Source organism: Hypomesus transpacificus, chromosome 9 (genome assembly GCF_021917145.1).
Source record: "Hypomesus transpacificus isolate Combined female chromosome 9, fHypTra1, whole genome shotgun sequence".
In the NCBI taxonomy this organism is placed as follows: Eukaryota; Metazoa; Chordata; class Actinopteri; order Osmeriformes; family Osmeridae; genus Hypomesus; species Hypomesus transpacificus.
Window position 1 is genome coordinate 14,623,771 of NC_061068.1, and position 10,045 is coordinate 14,633,815.

Genomic DNA, 10,045 nt, shown 5'->3' on the forward strand with positions numbered 1-10,045 from the left:
TTGAAAATTCAAGTAAATGCTAAATGACTAAACTTACCACTCTGAAGTCATTTCCAATCTATGGGTAACTGGTTGCTCCTCTACATCAGATTCTTCCTCTGATTCAGGCTCAAACATGTATGGTTCAACACCTAACGTCTCCATGTTGCGTCTTTGCTCCGCAGCTTCGGCGTTGTAAACCAAACAATCAACGAGCAGCTCATCTAAATATTGGGCATTGAGCATACCATGAAAGGGAGAAACCTCTCATTCATTCTTGGTACTTCACAGGATTGCATTAGGGCGCATAGAACAGCACCCAGGCCATTTTCAGCCCAACCAATGTTACATATCCTATTCGGAGACCTTAAGGAACAGTGTGAAATACCCTATAAAATCATTATATCACCCCTTTAGATATAATGTTTCACAAGATGTGTCAACTTTCAAGTATGTGGTTTGTGTATGCGGCGTACATTAGTCAAATGTTTATTTTAGGCTACATCCTCTGAAAAAATTTAATGAATAGGCTAATTTCGGGCATTGCATTGTGCACAGGATTCATTTTTCTTTGATCTGGTAAACCGTGATTAGGCTAAATATTTCAGACAGGTTTCAAAAGATGCGATTTGTAGTCAATACAAAAATACTGGGTGTTAAAACACAGGATAAGTCATAAGAATTTGATTGAGAGTGACTATTGTTTTCTTTTTCTTCTCGTCACTGCAGTGAAATAATCAGCGTTCAACGTTCTAATGATCAACATAAAACAATCTCATCTCTCTTCAGGTGTGAAAAGGTTTAATATCTTTGAAGCAGAATACCTGGGCTAGAGCTATCCAGGTTTATCAACATTTAGATACGCATATCTTGTTTAACTATTTTCAGATTTCAATGTATAACATCATTTGAAATATTACACTCTGTACTTTCACAATCTGTAAAAAAAATAGAAATGGCGTTGGCCGACAACTGCCCCTTTTCAGAGCGTGTCACACATGAAATGGATATACTTTCAGTATAGATCAGTGAATGTTCTTACATAAATTAATGTCTTTACTGATGTCAAAATTGCCTGCACATTGCAAACGTACAAGCGCTGTGTGGTAAATTAGGCCTACAATTATGACAACTGACTCAAACATTGTGCATGTATCTCTATAGTTCAAGGAATCTCTATGTGTGTTTCACTGACATCTTAATCACAGACTGTATCATGGGCACTGTGCACTAGTAGCACATAAAGAGAAAGAAAGAGAAGGAGAAGTGATGGAGAGGAAGCAGTGGGTAAAAGGAGGGAAGGGAGAAGAGAGTTGAGATGGGGAGGAGAGAAGGGGAAGTGAAGGGTGAATCTCATCCTACCTGTCCGGAAGATCCTACAAGGTCTCCTGGGGAGGCAAAGTGTTGGGCCCCCGCCAGCTCTCCACTGGTTTCCCACAGGGCTCCGTCCTTGGACCCCTCCTCTTCTCCCTGTACACCACCTCACTTGGACCGATCATCACCTCCCATGGCTTCTCCTACCTCTGCTACGCTGACGACACGCAGCTGTACCTGTACCGACTGATTTGGGGATCTCAGCTAGGATCGAAACCTGCCTTACAGACATCTCCGCCTGGATGACCAAGCACCACCTCCAGCTGAACCTTGCCAAAACAGAACTCCTCATCATCCCCCATCTCCCACGATCTCTTAATCACCCTGGGATCAGCGATGGTGACCCCTTCATCCTCTGCCAGGAACCTCGGGGTTACCATGGATGATGAGCTCTCCCTCACAGCCCACATTGCTGTGGTCTGGTAGATTCACACTCTACAATATCCGGAAGATCAGGAGATACCTGTCTGAGCATTCCACCCAGCTGCTAGTCGAAGCACTTGTCTCTCCAAGTTGGACTACTGCAACTCACTGCTCGCCGGTCTCCCAGCATGCACAACCCGCCCTCTCCAGAGGATTCAGAATTCGGCAGCCTGCCTGGTCTTTAATCTACCCAGACGCTCCCATGTTACCCCGCTCCTCATCTCCCTCCACTGGCTTCCCATCACGCCCGCATCAGATTCAAGACCCTGGTACTGACATCCAGAGCTGTGAATGGGACTGCACCCGACTACATCAAGTCTATGCTTCAGCCTTACACCCCCACCCGCCACCTACGGTCTTCTTTTGACAACAGAGGATGTACTTCCTGCGGCAGCTGAAGAAATTCAACCTGCCAAAGTCGATGATGGTGTAATTCTACACAGCCATCATTGAGTCCATCCTCACCTCCTCCATCACCATCTGGTACGCTGCTGCCACTGCCATGGACAAGAGCAGGCTGCAGCGTATCATCCGCTCTGGGGAGAAAGTGATTGGCTGCAATCTGCCTTCCCTCGAGGACCTGCACACCTCGAGGACCCTGAAGCGAGCGAAGAAGATTGTGGCCGACTCCTCCCACCCTGGACCCTCCCTGTTTCAGTCACTCCCCTCCGGCAGAAGGCTGCGGTCCATCAGGACCAAAACCTCACGCCACACAAACAGTTTCTTCCCTTCCGCTGTTGGCCTCCTCAACAAGGCCAAGAGCTCACACTGACTGAATGTCTTAAAACTATTTACATTTTGCACTACATTCAATTCCTGTAATATTTGTATTTTAGACTGTATTTTATATTGTAAATTGGCAACTTATATTTTATTGTATATTTTATTTTAATGTATTCCACTTAGTATTGCTAGTACTCCACTTAGTATCGCTAGTTTATGTATCATTCCACTTAGTATTGCTAGTTTATGTATCCTTAGTGTAGTTAGACCACATTTAAATTTAAGATTTCTATATGTTTATTGTATGCACCTCCCTGCCAAAGCAAATTCCTTGTCTGTGTAAACATTCATGGCGAATAAATCCATTTCTGATTCTGAGAGCTGAAGTCCACAAACAGGATCCTGGCGTAGGATGCTGGGGAGTCCAGGGGCTGTAGGGTGAAGTGGAGGGCCATGTTAACTGCATCGTCAACAGACCTGTTGGCTCTGTAGGCAAACTGCAGGGGGTCCAGTAGAGGGTCTGTGATGGACCGAGGTTTGCCAGCACCAGGCGCTCAAAAGACTTCATTACAACAGAGGTCAGGGCGACGGGTCTGTAGTCATTATGTCCAGTTGGCCTGGGCTTTTTGGGCACAGGGATGATGGTGGAGGACTTGAGACAAGCTGGCACATGGCATGTCTCCAGGGAGGTGTTGAAGAAAGCTGGTCAGCGCAGTTCTTGAGGGTGGCTGGAGAGACAGAGTCCGGCCCAGCTGCTTTGCGGGGGTTCTGTCTCTTGAACAGTTTGTTCACTTCTCTCTCCTGAATGGAGAGGGTCGTCACTGTAGAGGGGGGGAGGGGGGAGGCCTCACGGGTGGAAAGGGGTTGTTCAGGACTGTCCAATTTTCTTTCAAATCTACAGTAGAACTCATTCAGGTCGATGGCCAGGCAGGAGTCGTTAGTGGAGTGGGGGGCTCTGGGCTTGAAGTTGGTGATCTGCCTGAGGCCTCTCCAGACAGAAGCAGAGTCGTTAGTAGAGAATTGGTGTTCCAGTCTCTGCGAGTACAGTCGTTTAGCCTCTCTCACCGCCTTGCTAAACCTGTTCTTCGACTCCTTGAATCTGTCCTTGTCCCCACTCCTAAACGCTGCCTCTTTGTCCAGCCTCAGCCTTCTGAGTTTAGCTGTAAACCAGGGTTTGTCGTTGTTGTAGCTCACCCTGGTGCGTGTTGGTCTACAGCAGTCCTCACAGAAGCTGATGTATGATGTCACAGCCTCCATGAGCTCATCCAAACTATTGGTAGCAGTCATAATCATGTCCTAGTCAGTACAGTCCAAGCATGCCCGCAGTTCCTCCATAGCCTCACTGGTCCACTGTTTCGATGTCCTCACAGCAGGCTTACAGCGCTTAAGCTTCTGCCTGTATGCAGGAATCAGGTGGACCATGGCGTGGTCTGAGTGACCCAGTGCTGCATATATTTTTTTGCAGTACAGTGATAGTTCGGCGTGCATAGATTAAAGCGATCTAGCATAGGAGTAAGGACAGTTTTGATTATCGTAACACCAAGGTATGAAGGAAAACATTTCCCTCATACCTTTTGTTTTGTTTCATATTCATATGACAACATATACAAAAGGACAGGGGGGGGCGGTTGAAAGTTTCAATACTCCAGATAATTTGCAGAACATAGTTTAAAGTACAGTATAACATCATGCTCTTCATCACAGAATTATAAAGAAATGATGTTTACTGCCACAGACTACACTGTTCTCTCCCCATGTACATTGTTTTGATATTCTTGTGTAGAATAATGAGTATGACATGTACATTCAACTCATGAGAAAAAAGAATGAATAGATAAATAAAAAAACTGGCACATTCTTCTCCTTTATAACAGAGCATGACTGGGCATTACGAGGAGTTCAAGTTCAAGTCTTTTATTTGACAGGTACACAGAACAACACAAGGTAAGACTGGGCACTGAAATTCTTAAGACAAGACAACGCAAGCACCTGGCAAGCACCTGGCATAGAACAAATTTACATCTATGCTGAGCTTAGATAAGTGAACTTCCTTAATATACAGATAGCAATAAATAAACGACTATACTAACCCTAACACTAAAACTTCCTAAATTACAGATAACAATAAATAGTACGCTATACTAACCCTAATACACAACAAATAATACAATAATAAAATGCAAAAAAAAACGTTACAACCCTATAACCTAATCTAACCTAAGTGGAGTACAGTGCAGTAGTGCAAATTTGCAGATCAGTGACTATGTCAATGACCAAACATGAGCCTGGTGGCGAGGTACAGTAGTGCAATGTGACTGAAAGAGCAACCAGTAGCTGAAAGTGACAGTGTATAAGTGACTAGTGTGCAGTAAAAATGTCCATATCAGTGTCCATTGAGAAGCCTGATGACCCTTGGGTAGAAACTGTTGTCCAGTCTGCGTGTGCGCAACCGGATGCTGCGGTAACGCCTGCCAGAAGGCAACGGGGTAAAGAGACTGAAGGATGGGTGGGAACAGTCTCTTAGAATCCTGCTGGCTTTCCTTAGGCAACGTGTGTGGTAGGTGTCCTGTAAGGCTGGGAGCTTCCTGCCGATGATGAACTCAGCAGAACGGACCACACTTCGTAGGGCCTTGTGGTCCCAGTCTGTGCAGCTCCCATACCACACTGTGATACAACCAGTCAGAATGCTCTCTATCACATCTGTAAAAGTTAGTAAGGATGACTGAGTCCATACCAAACTTCTTCAGTCTCCTCAGGAAGAAGAGGCGCTTACGGGCCGCTTTGACCACCTTGTCCGTGTGAACAGACCAGGTGAGGTCATTGCTGATGTTCACCCTGAGGAACTTGAAGCAGCTGACCTTCTCCACTTCCGATCCATTGATGAATAGGGGTGCATGCTCCTCCTCCTGCCGCCTCCGATAGTCCACAATCATCTCCTTGGTCTTGCTGATGTTAAGAGAGAGGTTGTTGTCCTGACACCATGATGTCAGGGTGTCAACCTCCTCTCTGTAGGCTGACTCGTCACTGTCAGAGATGAGGCCCACGATGGTTGTGTCGTCAGCAAACTTAACGAGGAGGTTGGAGCTGTGCGTTGCCGCACAGTCGTGGGTGAACAAGGAGAACAGGAGAACAGGAGAGAAAAGGAGGTCCATCAACCTTGACAGCACAGATTGATTTGATTACAGCTATACAATCATAACTGCACTATATTGTAGATTATAAAATGTTTACCTATTACTAACCAAGTGTTATAAATAAACATGCAGTTTTTAATTGCATCCTCATGAAATGCAAGGCCTATTAACATAATTAGATGTATATTCAGTGTTAAGCAACATTACATTAGGAGGTATATATAAAACAAATATATCCTTACTTGAGGTACTCCAGTCTGCATTGTGGATCCTCCAGTCCAGCAGAGAGCAGCTTTAATCCTTTTTCTCCTGGATGATTGTAGCTCAAGTCCAGTTCCCTTAGGTGGAAGGGGTTGGACCTCAGAGCTGAGGCCAGAGAAGCACAGCCGTCCTCTGTGACCAGACAGCCTGACAGCCTGTAGAAAGAAGATCAATATTGTGACAGAATCCATCTGGGCCTCCAGAGTGAGTCGGCATAGAGAGGTTCGTTTGGCAGGTGCTGTCATAGCTGCACCTCCCCTCATTAGACAGATTTACCTTTTCCTTATTTCAATTGTTTGTGTTCAGTTTAATGGTAGTAGGTCTATGGAACCTCAGGACCAGAGGCCTGTTCCCCCAAAATAATAAGATTAAAGTCCCAAACCTGACTTGAATTAACCCAGAAAATCAGTCAGGTCTGTAGCAGTTCCATAAAAGCCTATTTTAGTTCACATAATCAGTCCCTCAAGTTCCCTTCAATGTATAGCAGGGCCGGTCCTTCCTATAGGCAGCCACCTATGGCGTCATGAAAAGGGGGCGGCATTTTCCGAAGTGCATCCATTAATTCATGTTGAACATAAATACAGACCTCAGTGTCTCCAGTTTGCAGTGTGGATTCCCCAGTCCAGAAGAGAGCAGCTTCATCCCAGCATCCTTCAGGTCATTGTTACTTAGGTCTAATTGTCTCCGGAAGGAGGTTGAATTCAGCGCTGAGCTTAGAAAAGCACAGCCTTCCTCTGTGATGTGACAACTTGACAGCCTGTAGAAGGTTATCATAAGAAGGATTTAAAAACACTGCTACCCTTTTGTCGTAAATAATTATTCCAGTTCCCGTGTATAGTGAAAATAAATCAGAGTGTCGAAGTGAAGAAAATCCTAAGTCCGTACAAGTCAAAAATAAACGAAGTCCAAAGGTTGAAAATGATTCCAAGTGTAGACAAGTGAAAAATAAACTAAGTCCAAACGATGAAAATTATTCTAAGTGTTGACCCGTCAAAAATCAGGCTAAGTCCCAACGTTGAAAATTATTCTAAGTCCAAACCAGTCAAAAATCTGGCTAAGTCCCAAGAGATGCACCGAAACTCAGAGTATTGATGCAAAGGTTTATTCCAACACAGGGTAAAAAAAGGTATCCAAGTGAGTAAGCTCCCAAGAGCAGACTGGCAAGTGCTCTCCAAACGTCCTCTTATATACTGTATTTTCTGCCTATTGTTTGTGTCATTTTTTGCTATTGGTACAACACTGTTGGTCACAGATACATCATGCATCCTCACATTATTGGTACCTTTCTGTTGATGACCATTTCTATGCTTTGTCACCCAATTGGCCCCTATACTAGGGTTTCTGATTACAGAAGTTGCGTCACGTTGGCATCTCTGTCCTTACATAAATCTGACCATGTCCGGTACGTAATTTTCTTCATCATTTTCTGGACATAGAAATAAAAAATAACAGTCTTATAACATTCCTCTCAAACATTAAAAAGGTTTGATCAGTCAGATGACTGTCTTTCCAGGTTGGTAGACTTTTCCCCCTTTAAAACTAAATCTTAAATGGAATTCTACCTTCCTTTAGTTGCTCAGAAATTGTACATCCAGGTACATAAGTAGTACAATACACCTATAATGTATTACATACTACATCCTTTTCTGGCTATTTCAGACCGACAACCCGTGATGCAACAATAAAGGACAAATAGACAACAGCTCTCTAGCACTGTGGTTCCCACCCCTGGGGCCCTTTCTCCGTAAGTCGTTAACACAGTTAGCTGGATTTGATTGTTGACGATTTGTGATGATCTTGGATTATTTGGTTCTTTGAAGCTCATTCTGGACTTGCTGTCTTAGCAACAGGTCCTTTAGCTTAAACCTGCTCGGGAGCAGGTTTATTTTATGTTTCAAGATTTGATTGCGACTTTACAAGCAGAGGTGATACAGGAAGTCTGTCACAGACATGTCTTGTCCGTTTTTACGACAAAAATCCTGTTGCGGAAAGTGCAAGAATAATTAGCAGAATTTAACATAAAACCCAATTAATTGCTCATTGCGTGATAGATAGATCCTTAAGCACGCGCAACATGCTACTTGCCTATACTGTTTGAGAGATAGACTATCGTTTTTTTTGTGAGGGTGTCATTGTAATGGAAATGTTGGTCATATGCATAGATGTATGTGTATGAAATCTATAATCTTCTATGTTCATTGGTAAGAGACAGGAAGGCAAGATAATTAAGTTGAGTTCAAAGGAATGTGAGGTGCTGATGGCTCTGTGGGCAGCTTGCCCTGGGGGATGGGTGAAGCATTTTATATGGCCTTCTGTCCTCTGGTTACTGTAAGGGGTCAATGAGATAGTTGCTCTGAACTTTGGCTAGAAGGACTGTGTCCTGTTTCATTGTTTGTGTTAATTAAAAGTATTGTTTGAAGATGGTCACACAAAGGACAGTTGACCATTTGACTGGTCAACCCCTGTGGCTTTATTATCTACTGCTCTGGAGAGAGTTGTGACATCAAAGAACTTTGGGACACACTGGACACTTGGTATTGTTTCAAGCTGTCACTAAGTTGAGTTAGCCAATCACAGAGTTTGCTTCATTGATTGATTGACCTTATGGAATGCCATTTGATCTTAAGTTTATATAAGGCAGTGCATGTGTGCTGGCTGATCATCACTCCTGCGAACGACCTGTGTAGATGACACCTCCTTCGCTGTGATTGATCAGCAAAGCTTTGTTTATGTAATTGTATAGTCTAATAAATTGTATTAAAACCATATCCCTTGACTATTCAGATCTACACAGTGCCACTCGAATTCTTCCTTAACAGTCATTTACATCATACATTTGTTGAAACCACATTATATGACATCAAAGATGATAAACAAAGTATGAAAATACAAAAACATAGGCCTAGTCTACTGTAATAAGTGATAAAACATCTAACGTGGTCACCACACATTTAATTTGGTCTACTACTTTTTGCTACCCCTCTTTCTTGGATTTTGCAGGCTTTGAGGTGTTCCCTGGCGTTCTGATTAAATCTTTAAATTTGGATTAACCTTCTAACAAGCTGTCGGAGACGTCTGTGAGGCAGGCCTCAATCCTAGCTGAGATCCCCGGATCAGTCGGGGGGAACGACAGGTACAGCTGCGTGTCGTCAGCGTAGCAGTGGTAGGAGAAGCCATGGGAGGTGATGATTGGTCCAAGTGAGGTGGTGTACAGAAAGAAGAGGAGGGGGCCAAGGACGGAGCCCTGTGGGACACCAGTGGAGAGCTGGCGAGGGCCTGACAGTTTGCCACCCCAGGAGACCTGGTAGGATCTTCCCGACAGGTAGGATGAGATCCACTGGAGTGCAGTGCCAGTGATGCCCATCTCAGAAAGTCTGGAGAGCAGGATCTGGTGGTTAACCGTGTCAAACGCTGCAGAAAGGTCCAGCAGAATGATGACGGATGACCTGGAAGCCGCTCTGGCAGACTGGAGGGCAGTGGTGACTGAAAGAAGGGCAGTCCCATCAATCCAATTTTCCTCCACAACTGGATGATAGATCGATCTTGTTCTGATACCAGAACTTTCACATGATTTTTAATGCATTATGGTGAAGTAATATGTGAGCATATAAATAATATAATAATTATTTCTTACGACTGAACTGCTTCTCTAGTTTACACTTGACCGGTGGGGACCTCACCCTTGCATTCTCTAATCCTCCTTTCTTCTCAATGAGTATTCCTGGGAGTTTTTCCTTGTCTTCCTTGAGTGTTTAGGTTGGCTAAGGGCCAAATCACTAGGGTTTTGTGGGTGTATGTGAAGCCCTCTGTGACATTGCTTGTAAACATAGCTAAACAAATGCATTTGGATTTGATCTAATCATAAAATTATTTAAAAATGAATAGTAAATATTGATGAGTTACATTTTTGGACACTGACCACATCCATCACCATTGAACTATATGCATGGACATTGTAGGCCTAACTTGGTGTTCCATTCTCACAATACATTCCAGTTGTGATATCAATATTCCCTCTGTCAGTGTCAATGCTGCCTGGCCCAAAAAATTATTTCAAACGTAGAAGACACTGTAATTGTTACCCAACTAACGTGGAAAAAAGAGGACTGTGTTATGTTTAAAATTATGTTTAGACAAAAATGACAACTATG

General features: G+C 43.8%; 1 protein-coding gene across 1 annotated transcript in view; it reads left to right on the top strand.

Annotated features, from left to right (window-relative positions):
* The window catches only part of LOC124471292 (NACHT, LRR and PYD domains-containing protein 12-like), a 1,476,309-nt gene that overhangs the window by 195,988 nt on the left and 1,270,276 nt on the right, over window positions 1-10,045 (top strand). The window lies entirely within an intron of this gene.